Consider the following 22,196-nt stretch of genomic DNA (forward strand, 5'->3'; position numbering starts at 1 on the left):
AAACGTATGCTTCAAAGTGATAAGAATGGAATTGATATTTTGCGTGGTATTGCACACATTGTGGATTCGAATGTGATGCCTATGAAGAGTTGTGCTGAAAATTTGGGTTATACACAACCTCCTACTCAAGTCAATCATTCTATTCCTTTGATGACTTCTATTGCTAGCATACCTACCTTTACATCAAACATAATGGCTACTTCTACACAAGACATTCCTCCTGTGATCGCCAATCATGGGGGCAATCCTTCCTTTTCAATTAACCCTCTTCCTTCATTCAATCCGATTTCTTCATTCACTCCTGCAATGAGTGTTCCTGTTACATCTCCACAAATGAACATGATGCAAGGGGGCAATTCATTCAATCATTCCATTCCTCCTTGTAGTGTTCCTCCTGTCCAATCATCCCCTATAATTGACTATCATAGAGTCCCACCACCTTACTCTTTGCCTTCTTTCAATAACATAACACCTCCATCTCAATCTAACACGTCTAATATGAACTCTTCGACTGAAGCAACCATTAACAATCTTGCACAAACTGTCTCTTCTTTACAACAACAAATTGCCTCTATGAATCAATCTAAGTTTAGTGTGCCCACATTTGATGTTGCGAGCCCACTTTCTCTTGACATTGTTTGAGCTATTCCCCCTAAACATGTTGAAATTCCGCATTTGGAGCTTTATAATGGTAAAGGTGATCCTCTAACACATGTTAAGACTTTTCAAACAATTTGTACTGATTTTGCTTATGACCCAAGGTTGCTTGCAAAACTATTCACTAGAACATTAAGAGACAAAGCCCTACAATGGTATTGCTCGTTGCCTTCTTATTCTATTACTTCTTTCGAACAACTTGCAAATGCTTTCATTCAACAATTTCAAAACAATATAAGTCCTAAAGTTACTTTGATTGATTTAATGCATTGTAAACAAGGTGTTAAAGAAAAAGTGACTGATTTCATTGGTAGATATAAGCATTTGTATGCTCAAATTTCTTTTCCAGTGCCTGACAATGATATTCAAAGAATCTTTATTTCTAATTTACAAAAAGATATTCAAGACAAACTCCTGTTTTCTGAGTTTACTTCTTTCCAACAGTTGTGTGCAACTCTTCACAATTATCAACTGACTGTGAGTCAAATGGAACAATCACATCCTATGGCTCCGAGTGATAAGGATGATAGCAGTCAACAACCATTTGGGAAGTTTAAACTGAATAGAGATTCCATCAAATTCAATGAAAACATCATCAACAACAATGTGAATGCAGCATCAGGTGTGCCTCCTATTTCTAAATTTTTCAAGAAAGAAAGAAAGTATACTCCTTTGAATGAATCATTGCATAGTATTATGAATAAGTTATTGGAACAAAATGTGCTTACTCTTCCTCCTATAAGACAAATTGATCCTGCAAAGATTACTTCACCTTATTTTGATAACAAAGCCTTTTGTCAATTTCATCGTCAGCCTGGGCATGATACAGAAAAATGTTTTTCTTTAAAGGGTAAAATTCAAGATTTGATTGATAATAATACTATTTCTGTTTCTGGAGTGAATGATAAAGGCAATACATCTGTAGCTCCTCCTAACCAAAATCTTCAGATTTTCATTGATCCATTACCTTCTCATACCTATAATGCAATTGAGGCTAATGATTCCTCTCTCTCATCTGATGGTCTTGTGTCTATGACTCCGAATGTGATTAACTTTGTAGAGCAGCAAGAAATCCCTAAAGAACCTTCCATCACATTTGATTCCAGTGAAACCATTAGGGCACCTGATGGTCCTTTATACATAGTTGCAAAAGTCAAGAATACACCTTGCCGTGGAGTGCTTATTGATCCTTCGTGCATGGTTAATGTTATTACTGAAGAATTTCTTTTTACTTTGCAATTGAATCAAGTGATATATGACAAAACAGATGTGATTGTGAAACTATTTGATGCATTTTCTTCTCCTGCAATTGGTTCTATTACATTGCCTATTGAGGTCCATAACAAATCCCTTGATGTGAACTTTGCTATTATTCCATCTTCCGAAAAATTTCGTGTGAAGCTGGGCTATCCTTGGCTATCTTCCATGAAAGCTATTGCTTCTCCTATACATAAGTGTTTGAAATTTCCCCATAATGGTGAAGTTGTTACTGTCAATCATAGTCTCTTTAAACCAGCTGAAAGAGCTTCTAGCGTTCCTATTGATTACTTTTGGCCTAAACAATTCCAATCTCTTCCTCCGCGAAGTGATCATCTTTTCAAATCTTATCAAAAGTGGAAAACAGATATGGTCCTATCTCTAAGTGAACCTAGAACACCCAAACTTGACATTCCTATCATTCTTGAGAAGGAAGTTCTTCCTTTGAAAGATAAAACTAATGTCTTTCCTCAAGAAGATTCCCAACTCATCCCTATGGATGTGACTATGTCTATATCTAATAAACCTCCTAAAAGTAGACCTATCCCTCCTCGTCATGATGGACTTGGTCTCCTTCCTAAACCAAATATTCCTCCCTTATATGGAGCAGTTCCTCCTCATTCTTTCTATAGAGAGAAGAGACCTTCTTCTTCTCCTATTATCCAGCCTAAGAGACCACAACCTAAACACCCAAGTGCTAAGGATGAGAACATTCCTCCTCCTCAATCTTCTTCACTTCCTACTAAGACTAGACGAAATCGTTTTGCACGTGAACGCCGACGAAAGCGTCGTCTTAGAGCTCAAGCAGCTGCTTCTCAAACTTTGCAATCTCCAAAAACACCTTCAACAAGCATTTTTCCATTTTCTCCTCAGCCGGAAATTGAGCCAAAATCTCCTAAACATAAGATGCATGATGGTCTTGATCCTGTGCGAGTTAAAGATCCTATTTTTATAAATCTTGATGATGATATAGATGAAAATGTTATTCATGATGAAAATGTTACTTCTCTTGCTTCTGATAGTGAATATGAACTTGTTGATATTGATAACCATTTATCCAATGAATTTTCTAAAGCACTTATCCTAGCTCCTAGACAAGAACAATGTGGCCCGGAACATGAACATAGCCCTTGTTTGGATCTTGTGATAGCTCCATCTGCTGTGTTGGATGTTCCTCCTCTAGCGTGTTCCCTGCCTTCCCGAAACATTGATCAGCAAGATCGGGGGGTAGATGACGTGCTAGACTAGATACATTAGCATAGCAGATTCTCTCCTCCTCTCTTGTGTTACTCCTTCTATATGTTATTCTCATTCTTCTATTTGTTGTCCTTAGTGTTGTCTACTTGAGGATGATGCAAAGCATTGAGATCTCTCGATCTCTCTCATGTTGACTCAAAAGACACATGTGTTCCCTTCTTCTAGGTGACCTTCCTTGATTGGGGAATGAAGAACAATTATGCATACATACATATGATATATATACATGAATTATCATACAGCATACTGACCCTGAGGAAAGCGAAGTCACCTTGTGCTTTGTGTTTTGTGTCTATTATCCTTGGGCTTATCTCACACTTGGGGGCTAAATCCTTGCGATAACGTGCTCCCTTCTCATTTTCTTATATGTATCACTACCTTAAAGCAATCACCCTCGGTGAGGCATGTGCGATTGCTTTAACGTAGGGGGGCATACATCCCGTTCATATCTTTTCAAGATACTTGAAAATTTCTTGACAAATTTAGCTTTGCCTTGAAAATTTTTGATATCTTTCTTGCATGACTCATAGTGAGGGAACCTTACTACTGACAGTCATGGTTCTCCCTTGTGATCTTCCCTTTTACTTTGTCAATCGAAGTCGTAAGATCCTTAGTCCACTGGGGGCTTGGTGTATCTTGCCTCCTTGACGTGGTGAAAGTCTTTCAATGTTGTTTCCTTGTACTTTACCGGAAGTATGAGCATACGCCTATACTCCCGCTAAAGTGGGGGCTAAATGTAGCGTCCTAAAATTGCGACACTTGCAATTTCGACTGCATTTCGGTCTTCACGATGGCGATGCAACATGCAACCTGAATGGAGACCCCGAAACCTGATTATGACACTGAAAACTGCATTTTCTTGCACCCTGGCCTGAACCTCCTTTGCACCCTGCTGTCCCGGGAGGTGGGACCAAAGCGCCTAGCGCCCTGGTCCTTCAAGACCAGGGCACCCAGTGCCCTAGTCCCCAGGACCATGGCACCCAGCGCCCTGGTCCCTGGGTCCTATTTTGGGCCCAGTCTCTTTTGGACTTCGGGTCTTTTTGTTTGCAATTTGGAAATTATCATTTCCTGGTCGGCCTAAGGTCGGGAAAATCAGTCTATCAGCCCTAAATGACAAGTATATAAACTACATTGTCCTCTCCCATTTGGGTAAAAAAGGTCACATGTGTACAAAGCGTGGAAACTATACTCAAGCATTCAAGCATTCAAGCATTCCTTCAAGCAATTGATCATTTCAAGTCTCCATTCAAGGCTAAGTGTTGCATTCAAGACAAGGATTCAACCATTGAAGAGGAGATCACTTACAACATACTACAACAACATACAACATCTATACCTTCGCACATAAGGATACAAACATCCTTAGAACAAGGTATTAGTACTTGTTTTACAGTCATTTACATTTACAACACTTGCTCATTTCTTGGTTAATTCCAAAACCGGGGTTTGACCTAAACGCAAACCCCTAATCCCTAACCCCCCAATCGTCTTCACTTTTCTGTGTGTAGGTTGCAGGTACGCGGCTGAAATTGAAGATCTGGAATCCTTGTGCAGAGACGAATAGATCCCCCTTCGTTTCGCGGATTTTTCGGAGGACCATGGCGCCGGGCGCCATCGTCCCGACAACTTTTGCTCAAATTTACAGGACAGCGCCGTATCGACATTTTACTGCTAATTCCAGGTCCGCAGCTTCATACTGTATTCCTATCTCAGTTTATAAGTGAATCTTTCTCACTTTCTATGCATTCCTAGCTTAATTCTTCTATGCACATTCTTTACAAAAGAGGGTAGCCTTGCTGTCATAACCCTTGAAACTCATTTAACATCCAATCTTGCATTGCGTGGGATTGGATTTTGTGGGTTTCAACCCCTCTTTTGAATGTAAAGTCTCTCCTCTAAGTGAAAACCATCAACCCTAGCGAGCCTCCCTTCTCTCTCCTTGGAGTTGGAAGAGGGGAGAGCAACTAGGGTTCGATCGCGATTTTCCGCTTTACAATTACACAAATATGTTTCATAAAAAACTAGAGGAATTGATATTGACATTTTCAAAAGATGCATGTTGCAATGGACAACCAATAGAAGGAATTTTAAATTTAGATCATCTTAAAAAACAATGTAAACACGTTGCATTATTTATGAAACAACAGTTGATTAACTTGGAGAATCCATTTGAACCTAAATCAATCACAAGGCTTTGGAAAAGGATAGATCAAAGTGAAGCATTGCGTATTGCAATACTAGAATATTTGAAACTTGTTGATTTATGTCAAACAATGATATTAGGGTCTGTGGAAGATGAGATAGTTTTTAGTGCATTGGAGCTTTTGAAATCAAAGATCAGAAACAAATTAGACAAAAATTTGGAAACTTGCTTGAGGTTGTTTGTAACTCAGTATAATGTTAGAGATTTTCCATATGATAGGGCACTGGCAATCTGGAATTCCATACGTGAAAGACGAGGGTTGTGCAACACTTTAAAAGCTGGTGGTGCTACTGCTAGTGCTAGTGCTGAGACAAATGATGGATCGCAGACTCAGAGTCAACATGAAGATGAAGAAATTTTTGAATACTTGACTTAGAATGAAGATGAACCTGTTAGTACTAGTTAGTTTCCAGATCTTGAGTCCATTTGGGATATAGAAGCCTTGGACTGAGTCACTGAAGTGAGTTAGCAGTCATTTTATAGGTATTTATAATTATACTACAATTCTTGAGTCGTATTACAATTTCAATTTGCAATACTATAGTTGTCATTGATGATTTTTGATATTGTATTCCTTGAATTTGTCAATCAGAATGGATACTTATTTCATATTTTTAATTGTGAATTTGAATTATTAGTAAACAATTAGAATTTATTTTCTAAATTATTAGTAAATTGGTTCCACATTATGTTGAACATGAAATGCAACAATTTGTGTCACAAGATCCATAAAATTATTCATATTGCATAACTGTTAGAACCTTTCTACTATTCTACATTAAATGCTTAACATGATGTTCATGGCGATTAGGGTTTTGTGTTTGTTTTTTGTCTTAGTTGGCTAGTAAACCGAAGTTGTCGTGCGTTGAAAATTTGAGTTGTCCTCTCTTTATTTGTCCATGTCAACGTCAAGTGTGGTCAAACGGTTGGTGAGACAATGAGGCATGTTTAATGTTTCATCTCTAACTCGGAGATAAATTTCATGATTAACAATTTAAGTGGTGAGTTAGCGAGTGTTGGTTTGGGTTTAAATCGCAAGGTCCCTAGTTTTTTTAGTGTTAACATTTTATGTTAGCGAGTTGGAGATTGTTAATGAAATTGCTTTGGTCGCGATGTTTGATGCCATGCATTATGGCCGCGAGAGTTAGTGAGTAAGTCAGTAATGGTCTGTGTGCCACTGCTTGTGCCTGTTTATGACGGCAATTAACATAAAACATCAAATTTTGTTGGTACTCGCTAGGTCGCTGTGGTCAAGAGACAAAAAGTTTTGTGATTTTATGGTTATCGCTAGCTCACGGGACCTTTATCATCAAGTCAATTTAAGTCGCGAGCTTGCGAGTACTAGGAGATTTTAGCTGTTGCTACCTCGCAAGATGTTTTGCACTTGACCATTTTATGTTGCGAGGTTGCGACTGGGTGTGATTTTATGTTATCGTAAGGTCGCGAGGTGTTTGTGGTTAAGTCATTTTAATTTGTGATCATGCGATGTGGTTGGTATCATAGCTTAGTTGTTTTTTTTGCTTGCTCACAGGTTTTGAAGTTGTTTAGCATTTTATGTTGCGATCTAGCAGCAAGTAAGTTTTGGTCTGATTTTGTGGTCATCGCATGCTCGCGGTTTTGTAAGTTTTAAGTGAAAAAGTGTTGCGAGCATGCGATGGTGGTTAAGTGTCTTGTTGTCTCAGGATTGCAAGGGTTTAAGTCAAGTTAAGTTTTGAGTTGCGAGCTTGTGATGAAATAAGTTGTTTTGTTAGATTTTCAGTGGTTGCCAGCTCGTAGGTAAAGAAAGAATATTACAAATGTTGTTGCGAGGTTGCAACTAAAGGGGTTGATGAAGATCAACAGTTGTCTCTCACTCGCGAGATTCTTTGATGATTCGTAAAGGGGTTGCAAGATTGTGATCAAGAGGATTTGGTAGCATTGTCGCTAACTCGTCGGTTACTTTCTACATTGTTATAATTGGTTGCGAGTGTGCGATTAAAGATGGGGATTGACACATGGACTTGTTTGTCGGGTTCTGTAAAAGTTTTGAATGGCAATCGCCAATCAAATAGAAGGGCATGAATTCAAATTTCACTCGAGTACTTCAGCTTTGAATTAATGCCACAGTAGCTAGTTCATGCAAGTGTGGCAATTAATGAGACTTGAGAGAAGTGGCAGTGCCCAAATACCATAAATTGCATGATCGAGCTTAGATTTTGTATAATTGCATTAATGCATTCTATCTTCGAGGTAATCCAGTGAATTGAGCTCTGCAACAATGTTGGAGAATTCGGAGTGTTGGGTGTGGGAAAATTTTAGAAAATTGGTTAAGTTTTTCTCCTGCAGCTAAAATGAGCAAGATGATGAGTGGAACTGGAGGTTCCAAGCCCAAGGCCACGACAAGTAGAGGACCTCGAGGTTCCAAGCCCAAGGCCACTGAGGAAAAGACGGTTAAGAAATACAAAGAAGAATTTGTAGATTTGCTACTAGGGAAATCCATTACTTTGAATACAAATGATTTGGCATGGAAAGATTTATGGAGCCAATGTAGAAACCTGACCACGCTTCATATGACTGGTTCTGCTCTATTTCATTATTTCTGGAATAATAGGGTTAAGGGAGTCCCGATGTCAAACCCTTGGGATTTAAATATGGCATTTAATTGTGCCAGATGTGTATGTTGATGTGGATTTGATCAAAGAGTTGGCTAAACGCTATTGCCTAGTATCTAGGGTAATCAGAAGAAAGAACCAGTCTGCCCTAGTTTCAATTAATAAAGCTAGCTTTGTTGAATCTTTCCAGATTACTAGTGTTGCATGTACAGATATAGATTTGGAGTGGATTGCAGAGGATTATGACAAATAAAAAGGTGTTATCAAGAAGCATGCAATGCCCAGATACATGCCTAGCGTGAATAGGAAACCAGTTATAATTCCAGATAGTATCGAACCACCATTTGACATCACACCTTTCCACCATTATATGCATTGTACAATCTATGGATTATGCAGAGTGTTGGGTTTTGATGGAGATTCAATAGTGTCAGCTGAATTACTGATGATGACTATGGAAATTCAACACCCAGATGTTAACAAAGATTACAATTATGTGGGCTATGTGGTTGAACACATTCATAATGCTCTAGTTGAAATTCAGAGTGGTGCACCCAACCCTACATTCAAGCATTATTCATTGTTGATGCATTTAATCTTTTTCTATAATGTTGAGTTCATGGATAAAGAATTAGAGCTTTTCAAAGAAGAATTGGGTGTCTTAATGCCAATACAAAGATGGACCCAGGTTTGGGGTAGTAGTTCTCCCCATTCTTCTTTCCTTTTCTTTGAAAATTGGATTGTTTTGCCAATTATGGAAATGCTAGGAATAAATAGGGAATGATTGTCAATTAATGTTAGGAGAGTTTTGAGACTTTACTAGTATGTTCCAAACTAGTCTATTTCACATAACTGGGGGGACTTTTTATTTTTTGACAACTTTACTGTGATCAGAGTCTATGGGTGTCCTCAGCATCCCCATATTTTACCAAAATTTGTTCTAATTAGGATTGATTTTATGGAGTTTATTTGGTAATTGACCCTAGTTGAAAAAGAATAGCTTGACAAACAAAGGAAGGGTTCTCTTCTTCCTAGGCTTTGGGTTGTGTCTGATTTTACCATTGGTAGGAGTTCCTTTGGTGAAGTAAATAATTTCCTTAAACAGTATAGGTTGGTTAATATTGTGTCTAGATTCTATGATCCTAAAAAATTTATTAAATGTGCATTGCCAAGAATGACACCTTGGGCCACAATAAAGGACCATGAACCATTGGATGATGAAGATGTGGTTAGAAATTTGCTGAGAAAAGAGGAAGTACAATAAAGGAGAAGAAAATAGAAAAAATTGATGAGAGTTGAAGCAGAATTGAAGGTTGTTGACCCTAGTTTCTCAGGTTTTTGCCCTGATAACCCGTACCTGGAGAGGATTAACAGAATGCTGATTTTATATGAAACTTTGATGGAACAAATGCCTCAAATTCTAGAAGTGGCTACTCAGTAGCAAGACCCCCAAGATGGAAATTATTCACGTGGCAAGAGGTCACTTAGTGTGTCTGCTGATGATGTAGAGAGTGGGGATGAAGTTCAATCTACCCGAATGCCAGCTGCAAAGAAACAAAAAAACCAAAGAGGTCAGTACAGTTGTGAGGAGAGACCCTTCTAAAGCAATTGTTACAGAACAAGGACATTACTTTCATCAAATAAGGACACATCACAGAGAAGTAGGGCAGAATGAAGAACAGGGAGAAACAAACAAAGCCCTTGCTCAAGGCTTTGATAAGTGTGTGATGTTGTGAAATGAGTTCATGAAAGATGATGACTTTATTAAGTCAAATGAATTTAAAAGTTTTTTGACAAGGTTGAAACAAAATCAATTAAGACAAAATCTGATCATATAGGAAGGAAATGTAGAAAAGAAAGAGGAGATCATCAAGGCACTGCATGAATATGATCCTGACAGGGAGCAAATATCTATGGAATAGGCAAGACAATTGATTAAGAGTACTGGTATGATTATGATGCCTGACTGGGATATCCAGTCTATTTTTATTATTGATCAGATTAGGAAGCAAGAGGACCCAATGTTTAAAACTGAATTTGAAATTGGATATTTAATAAGAGGATCAAGATTTAATCCTAAGTCAAAGACACTTGTTGCTTGGTCTTTGGCCCCTTCCACTCAAAAGCCCCACCTTCTAAATATCCTAGTAGAAAAGAAGCTGAAAAAATGATCTGGAATTTGTAGAACACAACTGACATGAAGATTGCCTCATTGTTTACTCAAGTTTCTTTCATGAATTTATCAAAAACAGAGGATTGTCAAGAAGATACACATAAACATATAGCTAATTGATTGCATTATCTAAAAAATATGAAGAGACACTAATGAAGAAGGACGCTCTGGAGGAAGATTTAGTAGAGTTGAAAGAAAAAATTGCAAATAAGCCCCCTCCAATACAGATTACAGAACAAGTACAAGAAATATCAGCTGATGTGACAACAAAAATGGAGGAATACATAGAGAAAATTGAAAAGATTTAAAAAGAACAAAATGTCAAGGCTATCTCTGTTGTGTCAGGAATTCTGAAACATAGGATTAATGTATTGAAAGGAAAATTGATGGTAGTGCATGATTTGCACATTGCTTTGAAAGAGGTAAGTAAAACATCCTTTGAGGTTGTCACTTTTCTTGGACCTTTGTTTAATGTTTGGTCAGGAAGAAGCAAATTAATGGATAAGCTAGATACTGCAATGATGTATAGTGACGAGTTCCCTCCCAAGATCAGTGATACTAAAGACATGGTGGAGGTAATGAATGCAGCTTATGCATTTTTCATAGGGAAGGAAGTGCTTATAAATGAAAAATTGCAAACATTTGGGGAAGGTTATAGTAAATTGGTGCCTTCAATTTATGGTAGTAATGGAGATTTGAAATTAGTTTATGATTGGACCAGCAAATTTGATCTGATTCTAGAGCAAGAAGAAATAATCAAGCATATAGATGAACAGGTTGATGATGATTTCCTTAACGGTATGCTTGATTCATTGTTCAAGGTTAAGGTTGACCATGCAAAGTTTATTGTTGAGGCTAGGGCAGTTACAGATGCTAGATGGATAGATTTAGTTGCAAAGTTGGAAGAGGTAAAGGCATTCAATTGGACAATAGACAAAGAGGTGGACAGGTGGCAATCCATGCTAAAGCAAAAGAAGAAATGTCAGGTCGCTACCCAAGATTCCTCACAGTAATTCTAAGCTTGTTGAATCCTCATCTTATAAAAGGATTCCAAGATTAATTTGAGAGGGATGGCCACTTTTTATTTTTTATCGATAGAGAGGGATGGCCAGTTTGGGCACTTTTAATGATGTTGAAAACTTTGATATAGTTATAATAGTTCAACTGTTCAAGAACTTGACAAGTGCATAGCTGAATCGCATTTTGAATTTACTTTCTGATATCATTATGAATATAATATCAATATCATTTGCAGATTGAGATCTTTACATAATTGTCTTTGTGTTGAATTTATGTTTTCACTGCGAATTGAATGGTCAAGGGTTTTTCAGCTTATGTATGAATCTGGGTTGTGTATGTAATGGCATATTCATTCCTATTTATCTACAAATGAATCTTATTGAATTTTATTATCAGATTGTCTTTGAATTGTAAGTGACTCTATGCCCTGGGATAAGGCACTAGTATGTTCTCTTGATTTTGACTTGGTAAAGTGACCTTCCAATTAAAATAGTTGATTCATTGTGGGTGAATATGTTTTCTTGTTTGCCTTAGATTATGAAATTGTGATTTGTCTATAAAATCTATCATGGAATTGGATCCTCAAAAGATATTCCCTTTAATTGAGTTGCATGCATGTTTTACTAATTATGTTGTATTCCTATCTATTGTGGTGTTTGATACTTTTATTCTTAATACTCTTATGATTTTATATGCTATGGATGTTTATGTGATGTTTATGTAATATATATGGAGGTGTTTTATGACTATCATGTACATGTTTTCCCTCCTCCATAAAGTTGGCATTTACTCATACCTATAATCCACCCACCAATTACATTGAGGTGAATCCTTAATATGATTCCAGACTAACAGAAATTTTGCATTCCTGGGCATAATAGAAAGCATTAAATGAAAAATTACATACACCATAAAAATGCAACAAATGAAAAAAGTTAAAACTCATGATTCTGATCATTTGAAAGAGATATAACTATACACCGGAGAGAAATAGATCAGAATTTAATTTCTATTGAATAAAATTACTACTTCTGTCGACCGTCACAAAATAAATTTACATATAACTCCTTCAAGAACCTGCACAAAGCTTGACACTAAATGCTTTTCATTTTCTCTACAAATAACTATACAACTTGCTCCCTTCATCTAGAGTCTAGAATGGAACCAGAAAAGGAACCCCAATGACTGTACAACTTTCAAAAGTGCTTAAGCCATGTCAATATCACCATGATGTCTTCGGATGGAATGTGAGATGTTACGTTCTATCCAACAGATCCTTTCCAAATAGAGGAGGAAGCCTTCATGCCTAGGAATAGAGAAAATGGAAAGAGGAGCTCGAGCCTTCATGCCCATGACCAGGGGAAGTGGAAAGAGGATCTTTAGGGTAAATGTAATATGTCGAGGAGGGGTTGCAGCTTCCATGTCATCACATAGATGATTGGTTGCTAGTCCCCACCCAAACAAATCCTTCTTTCATTCCTCTCTGGGCTCCTTCTTCAAACCCCTTGCTATCATGTGGCAGAGTAGAAGCAGAGGATGTGCCATGCTTGGCCTTTCTTGATAAGAAAAGGCTTTCACACCCCCTCTAGCAATCCTTCTCACTTTCACAACCCCTCTGACAATAAACAAACTCACATAGGAGAAAACAAAAAAATACCCATCCGGTATCATAGAGAACACAAAAACTCCATGCACGATCCTACTCAAACATCATCTTCCTTTCTGAGGAAAAAACCACTCTCAGAAAATGAAAAAGGTTTATTTTCTCTTCTACCAATTAAGTCACCACTCCATTGTATTTATAACCTTTTAACACTTCATTTGGTGATGCTCATTCACGTGAAAATCATCATTTTGGTGTTTTTCAACATGACTGTAAACTCTAGAAGCCATGCCTATCAAATCCACTGCATCCTGCTAAGGCTCATCTATTGTGAACAATTTTGTTCTGATTTTATTCCTCCTTGATTGGACAAATTTTGCTTCAGAATCCCTGACAACAAGCAACTTGAGCTCTGATTTCTCAGAGAAATCCATGATCTCCCATCTCTAACTCAAAAGCTATCCAATCCTTTTATGCCTTTGAAACCATCGTCCTCGCTTGTCTAATCAACCTCGACTCAGGAGAAACCTTTAAATTAGTCCCTCAGGAATGAGTCGACATCCAAGCCTTAAAAATTCCTCGTACATATTAGCTTGTCAGCACAGTTGTCGCTAGCTCTCATGTTTGTATAATGTTAGCATTTTTAGGTTGCGAGCTAGTGACCAGATAGTTTGTGGTTAAGTTTTATGGTTATCGCCAACTCACAAGGTAAAATGTCTGAAGATGTGATCAAGCCTCGAGCTGGAGACAAGTTGGTTTGGGTTTACATTGTGAGGCCTCTAGATTTTTGGGTGTTAGTGTTTTATGTTACCAAGTTGGAGATTGTTAATGAAATTGCTTTGGTTGCGAGGTCTTGAGCTGGTCTGATGTCATACATTACAGCCACGAGAGTTAGCGAGTAACTCATTTCATACAGTTATCGCTAGCTCTCATGTTTGTTTAATATTAGCATTTTTAGGTCGCGAGCTAGCGACTAGACAGTTTGTGGTTAAGTTTTATGGTTATCACCAGCTCGCGAAGTTAAATGTCTAAAGACCTGATCAAGTCACAAGCTTGCGAGTGAAGTGCTAGCCGTTAAGAGATAAACATTTTTATGTTGGCGAGTACGCGACAAGGGTTAAAGTTACCAGTATCTCCAAGTCGCTGCGGTGACAAGGACTTAACATTTTATGGTCGAGAATTGGCAAGTGGCATTTCAGTTTCCCTCAGTTGCTAGATCTCGAGGTTATGAAGGCTTAGCATTTTCAGCTTGCAAGTTGGAGATAGAGTCGTAAGGGCTTGTTGCTAGGTCGCGAGATTTTCTAATGGGCAGTCTTTCAGGCAGAGAGTTGACGATTGTGTGCCACGTGTTTTAATGACTTAATATCTTGAAATTGCCAATATATTTTTTTATGGTTTGAACATAGCTTGAAATTGCCAATATTTTTTTTAATGGTTTGAAAATAGGTTGAAATCGCCAATGCAAATATTTTTCTGGTTTTAAAAACATTACAATTCGCCCATGCAAATATTTTTTTGGTTTTAAAAACATTACAATTCGCCAGGATTTTTCACAAACTTTGAGCAATCACGGCTAATTCGCCAATGGAGATTATTATTTTTTCTTCGTAAATCACAAAAATTTGCTAGTAAAATTAAAATTTTCCTCGGGAATTATACAACTTTCGCTAGGTTTTTACACCTTGTCCGAGAGGGGGGTTTCTTAAAGTTTTCCCTCTCCTAAATGGTCACATACCACAACCAATTCCACAAAAAGAGGGGATTATTTCTCTATTTCTTCGAACTCATTCTGAGGGAAAGATAGACTCGAGAGAAATGAGGAGGTTCCAATGTCCTCAAGAAACAATTTCTCCTTTTGTTATAAGTTTTTTTAAAAGGATGATATTAATTATTCATTTTTCAATAATACCAAAGAGGACAATGAGGTTGAATTCTTCATTGGCATTAACTGAGAACCTTTCTTATATATTTTCCCCAATAGCCTCATAAACCTTCTTTTTTATTTTAGACTCTGAGTTGCAGATGAATTTAAACTTGTTTTATTCCAGGTGACTTTTCTTTCTACTTTTTTTAGCTCCCCACCGGTCTCCCTCATTTGAATCTGATTGGAGTTGATAAGATTCTCCCAATTTCACAAAAATCCTTATTTATGGCTCGGGAGATTATCACTGCCTCAATTTGAGAGTTATTAACAGTAAAATTTAGGCACTCAGAAACTTCCTTAAACATCTTTTTGGATGATGGACTCTATTCTATCCTTAGAATAGTTTTGTTTCTTCATCTTTACATGAGATCCAACTACTCTTATGAAAGTTCTCTCATGTATTTTTAAACCCAAGTTGGACATGTAAATCTTTAGCATTCCATGTTAATAATTCAATTCTTTTATGTTGACTTGTTCTTCCTTTAAGATATTCAAAAGTTTCCCTTCACTCAATTAACTCCAAATTTTTGGTTTATTCCATCAATTGTAAGGAAAGACGAGGGAGATTAATTGGAGATACCACTTCCTTTCTAAAACCAACCTCCTTTGTTATGAATTCCTGAAGCTTACAAAAGAAGTCCCTCCAATACATTGAAGCTAAGAAAGGAATAGTTATTGGCTTCCTCACCTCCTCATTTCTGATTCTACATAATGGAATTTTATTTTCCATCCTACCAATTGAGAAACAAGAGAAATTCCTGTAAAGCTATCCAAGTCCATCACAATCTCTATCTGAAAATAAAAATTCTGATTCAATCCTTCACTAACTTCCCTAATCTTTTGATCTACCTTTGTCTAAAAAGAAATATTTTGATCCCTTCACTGTCATCATTGATCACTTGGTCTGTTATTTCCTCTAAAAATTTCTCTTGAACTTTCTCATACCAACTTTGTAAATAACCCTCAATATCAATTAGAGGATTCTTCCTCTTAAGAAGACCCAAACTTGTAGATGGAATCTCCCAAAATGTCTAATGGGAGCAAGGGGAAAAAGATTAGAAATATGTGGTCTTTCTTCTATAGAGGAACTAATGAAGGAAAAACATGAAGTCATTGGATCAGATTGAAAGGGTTCATTACAAGTTAATCTTCCAAAATCTAGGCATGAGGGAGTTAAGTGGTAAGACATATGACAATGATCATACACCTTAGAAGGTTCCTCAAAAAACACCTCTTAAGTCCATTTTCCATTTTTTAAATTTATCTGCAAGGAAGAAGGAAATTTCCTAGAAGTATCCATGAGCAGACTTACTGGGAGATTTCTAACCCATAGAATAATTTCCTTCCCCCAATACAATATAGTCCCTTACATGGAATCCCCATCTTCTTTCACTAACTATCTTTAAATTATTTACATCCATCAATTTATCCAAAGCAAGGTATCCACCCTAGGAATATGACCAAAAAAGGGCATTATGACCATCTTTTACATTCTACAATATCTGATATCTTATTATGTTTCTACATTTCAATCAGAAATTCCAATATCTGATATCTTATTCTTTCTCCCATTGGATCTTAGAATTTTGTGGTTATCAATCTCTTATCTAATGGCAATCCTAAATATGAGAAAGGCAGTTTCCCTTCCTTGAAGTTCAAAAGTGCTAGAATTTGCTGCTTGATTAAAGGTTTTACATTAAAAAAGAAGATCTCTAATTTATCTTGGTTAACTTGTTGTCTTGAAGCTTTATCATACAATCTAAGGATCTTCCTAAATTTAATATCTTCTTTCCTTAGCGCATACCCAAAACGCATTGTATCATCTACAAATTGTTCGTGAGTGACAACCTCTATTGCATTGGTTATTTGAATTCCTCTAAGGAGACCATCCTATTGAGCACTGTTCAAAGTCCTGCCCAAAGATTCGACCATTATAATGAAGAGAAAGGGAGAAATAGGACCCCCCTAATGTAAACCTTGAGAAGATTCAAAGAAGCCTTATGGAGAACCATTTACTAAGACTTAGAGTCTAGGAGAAGAGATGCAATAGAAGATTAAATTGACCCATTCTTTAGAGAAACCAAAAGCATGTACACATTTGCATAAGAATATCCAAACAACTTTATCATATGCCTTCCTTATGTCCAATTTAATTAGCATACTTTGTTTCCTATTGCTTTGAATGGAATGTATTTCTTCAAGTGAGCAATTATAAACCCATCCAAAATTGATCTTCTAGGAGCAAACCATGTTTTCTCTTCTGATATAATGAATGGAAAAACTTTCTCTAATATATTTGCTACAACTTTTGATAGTACCCTAAATAAATAGTGTTGCAAAGGGAAATTGGTATGGATTCATCAAATTTTAGATATTTTTCCTTCTTTGGAATGAGGGCAATAAAAGTATTGTTAATCTCCTTCAAAAAAATTGTTGAGTTATGTGTAGCTTCTAGGGCATCTGTCATGTCTTCCCCAATGATATACCAACATTTTTGAAAAAATCACGCTAGAAAGCCATGAGGACCTAGAGATTTATCTAGATGAAGTTGTTTCAGAGAAATTTTGACTTCTTGCATTGTGAATTTGTTTATATGCTCCTTATTTGTCTCTTCTGAAACTACCCTAGGAATATTCACCAATAACTCATTTTAAGAAGCTAGATCAAAACATTCCCAATTGTTCAAGATATCCACAAAATAAAACACTATTTGTTTTGAGATTTCAACTAGATCTTCAATCGAATTTCCTTGATCATATTTTATTCTGAGAATTTTGTGAAATTCTCTTTTCTGGTTGGTACTAAATTATGAAAGATTTTTGAATTTATATCTCCTTTAGTGAGCCAAACATCTTTAGACTTTTCTCTCCAAGAGATCTCTTCTTTCTCTAAGATCTCTTCATATTCTTGTAGGAGCTCCTTCTTCCTAACAAACACATTATGATCCATACCTATCTAAATAAATTCTTCATTTAGAGACACCAATTCCTCTTCTACTCTTAATTTAACTGAAAAAATATGAAGGATTTTTTCTCTATTCTATTTCGGGAGTTTTTGTTTGATTGCTTTTAGTTTCAATACAAAGCAAAATAATTTTGATCCTTCAAGTATTTCTTCCTTCCACCATCAATCACCTCAAAAAAGTGTTGATCTATCATCCACATTTTCTCAAACTTAAATGCACAATTTACAGGTTTCTTTTCTCCTATAATTTCTAGCTAAATAGGGAAATAATTTGATCCTGAGGTAGGTAGTATGTGAGATTTCAACACAAAAGGAAAAGTTGAGAGATCTTATTTAAAGAAAAATGTGTCCATCTTCTCTACTATGTAACCAAACCCTAATCTCCTATTATTCCAAGTATAGTTTCCATTTTCTAAAGCTCTATCCAATAAATTATTTCTTGTTGTCCAATCCCTAAAATTAATCTGTGACTTTGATTCCTTTTGAATACCTCCAAACTTCTTTGAGATATGAAGGATTGCATTAAAATCTCCACCCGACACCACATTTTCTTGAGGAATTGATTAAAGAACCCTGCCCAAATCTCTCCATAATGTTATCGCCTGATTGTTATACACTAGACCATAAACATTTATAATTGTTAAATTTACCTCACCTTGATTGTTTCTTAAAGAACCTCATATCCAATGTCTACTAGAGGAAGTATGTGCGAAACAAACATTGCTTGGATTTCAAAAAAGAGCCAAGACACTAGCTGAGCCCATATCTTCTGTGAATTCCACTTCCCAAGGTCTTGATTAATTTTTAAATGATATTATATGCTTCCATTCAATTTGGTTTCTTGAAGCAAGATTACATTTGGTTTTGAAGTTTTAATACATTGCTTAACCAAACATTATTTGTTAGGGGCATTCAAACCCCTAACATTCCATGAAAATATCTTCATTTGACTAGAAAGGGGAATCTTCCTTGTCCCTAAGCTCCACAAGGATGAAATTTTGAATTGATTCTTTGCCTCTCCATCTAATTTCCTGAGGTCTGTTGCCAATTTTCTTCCTCTCCTACTTCCAGGCGATTGACCACAATCTGGTTTTGACTTTGAAGATATATTTTCTTGAATTAGTAAAGACTTAAATTCTTTCAGACACAAAGAATTTCCCACTTGAGTAGTGTCAAGTTCTAAAAAACTATGCTCTTCCTTTTTTTATTCCCTTAAGATTTATATTTTTTCTAATAAGCTTTTTCTTTCATTCCAAGTTTCTTTACATTCTTTTGTCTAGGAACTTGATATTCCTAAACAGTCACATACCACAGCCAGTTCCACAAAAAGTGGGGATTATTTCTCTATTTATTTGAACTCATTTTGAGGTAAAGATAGACTCGAGAGAAATGAGGAGGTTCCAATGTCCTCAAGAAACAATTTCTCCTTTTGTTTTGAGTTTTCTGAAAAGGATGATATAAATTTTTCATTTTTTCAATAATACCGAAGAGGACAATGAGGTTGAATTCTTCATTGGGACTGACTGAGAACCTTTCTTATATATTTTCCCCAATAGCCTCATAAACCTTCTTCTTTTTTATTTTAGACATTGAGTTGCAGAGGAATTTAAACTTGTTTTATTACAGGTGACTTTTCTTTCTACTTTTTTGAGCTCCCCAGAGGTCTCCCTCATTTGACTCTGATTGGAGTTGATAAGATGCTCCCAATTTCACATAAATCCTTATTTATGGCTTGTGAGATTATCACTGCCTCAATTTGGGAGTTATTAATGGTAGAATTTGGGCACTGAAAAACTTCCTTAAACATCTTTTTGGATGATGGACTCTATTATATCCTTAGAATAGTTTTGTTTCTTTATCTTTACATGAGGTCCAACTAATCTTATGAAAGTTCTCTCATGTATTTTTAAACCCAAGTTGGACATGTAAATCTTTAGCATTTCATGTTAATAATTCAATTCTTTTATGTTGACTTGTTCTTCCTTTGAGATATTCAAAAGTTTCCCTTGACTCAATTTACTCCAAATTTTTGGTTTCTTCCATCAATTGTAAGGAAAGATGAGGGAGATTAATTGGAGATACCACTTCCTTTCTAAAACCAACCTCCTCTGTTATGAATGCCTGAAGCTTAAAAAGGAAGACCCTCCAATACATTGAAGCTAAGAAAGGAATAGTTATTGACTTCCTCACCTCCTCGTTTCTGATTCTACATAATGGAATTTTATTTTCCATCCTACCAATTGAGAAGCAAGAGAAATTCCTGTAAAGCTATCCGAGTCCATCACAATCTTTGTCTGAAAATACAAATTCTGATTCAATCCTTCACTAACTTCCCTAATCTTTTGATCTACTTTTGTCTAAAAAGAAACGTTATGATCCCTTCACTATCATCATTGATCACTTGGCCTTCTATTTCCTCTAAAATTTTCTCTTGAACTTTCTCATACCAACTTTGTAAATAACCCTCAATATTAATTAGAGGATTCTTCCTCTTAAGAAGACCCAAACTTGTAGATGGAATCTCCCAAAATGTCCAATGGGAGCAAGGGGAAAAAGATTAGAAATATGTGGTCTTTCTTCTATAGAGGAACTAATGAAGGAAAAACATGAAGTCATTGGATCAGATTGAAAGGGTTCATTACAAGTTAATCTTCCAAAATCTAGGCATGAGGGAGTTAAGTGGTAAGACATATGACAATGATCACACACCTTAGAAGGTTCCTCAAAAAACAACTCTTAAGTCCATTTTCCATTTTTTAAATTTATCTGCAAGGAAGAAGGAAATTTCCTAGAAGTATCCATGAGCAGACTTACCGGGAGATTTGGATTTTGAAAAATGATTAGATCATTTTTGACAAAAATACCTACTTTATTTCCAACGGCCTCAATGATTTCAATCTCTTTGTATTATAGAGGGAGGCAATGGAGTTGAGCCAAAATAGGAATAGATTTAATTGACACTGACTTTGGATTAAAGCTTGGGTACCACATTTGCATATGAAGTCTAGAGCTTTTATAAAACCAAGATTTCGATCTAAAAACAATATTCCTACTTTCCTTATATTCAAATAGATAAATAAAGAAACCATTTCCTTTTTCTATCAAAAACACCTTAGTAACCCTAGACCAATTTTTAAAAACCCATTGAAATAGATTTTTCTTGTCAATTGAAATTTGTCAGAACTTACAAATTAAAGCTCATTGACAAAAATCCAAGATCTGAAAGGAAAGAAAAGATTCTAAGAAAGTGACAGTCAATTATTTTCCATGATCCAAATCCTCTGTCAATTTCATTCTTCCCATGTCCATCTAGTTTAATGTTAGTGAACAAGTAGCCTCTCCTCCTCCTCCAATATTTTCTTTTCCTTTATCCATGGGGATGGAAGATGTAGCATGTTGAGCTTTAACTTTTTTCCTACGTTTGTTTTGATTTTTTCGAATTCATATTCTTTTATTCTGAAATTTCTTGGCATAAAATCCTTTCTAAAAACTCTTCTATCATTATATCTCAAAGATCTTCACCAACGTCCATCTCTTTTTGGAATAGTTGAGAAAGACTTTTGGAAAAGGGGAATATTATTGGGTAATGATGAATCAAATACTATATTCCCAGGTTTCCATATTAAATTAAAATTTCTTCCTGGTCTCAGTTTTTCCAAATTCCTGTTCACCCTTGAGGAACATAAAATTTCATTAAGTCTAGTGAAAATTTTCCAATACTCATTTGACCAAGCTTTCTTTGGCAGAGGAGGATTAACTGGGATTCCAGGATGCCATGAAGGATAAATAGGAATAATTATATATTTAATACTATTTTTTTTTTAATGGTAGATTAAAACAATTCCATTAAAAATCTAGAGAGAAGGTAGGTTATTAAAATTAATCATTTTTATTTTTTACAATGCTTAAATATATGACTAAAATACAATATCATTTTAGTTTAATTTAAAATTATTTTATTTTCTTCATTTAATTTATAAAAGATTATATATCACATAGAAAAATATATTGCTAATTATATTATTGTTAATATATTTTACATAAATTGGTATAAATATTTTAAACATGTGTAACAAAATGTAAAGAGATATCAATTTCGAGCTATTCTATTTACTAAAATTTATTTTATTTTATTTCAAATAATTTAATTTATTATTATTTTATAATATATAAAGATATATTTTATGTAAAAAATGGATTTTTTTAAGGTCTATTAATATATTTTTTAGACGTTTGTCCATAAATTTTAATTATGAAATAACATATTCATTTTTAAAATTTAATCTTTATGTATTTTAAATTTTTGATTAATTATTTAATTAAAAAATTATATTTATACATTTATCTAAAAACTATCGTTTAAGTTATAAATTTAATTTTTTAAATTCTTTATTTATTTTGAAATTATTATATTTATATTAAATATTAACATTTTGATATCTAAATGATTGTCAAATTGAAGGTAAAAAATAAAAGCCTTTCTTAACATATTATTTTCCTCCTCTATTCACAATACGAGGTAATTACCACACTTTTAATTATTTTTT

The sequence above is a fragment of the Cryptomeria japonica genome, chromosome 9 (assembly GCF_030272615.1).
Source record: "Cryptomeria japonica chromosome 9, Sugi_1.0, whole genome shotgun sequence".
Classification (NCBI taxonomy): Eukaryota; Viridiplantae; Streptophyta; class Pinopsida; order Cupressales; family Cupressaceae; genus Cryptomeria; species Cryptomeria japonica.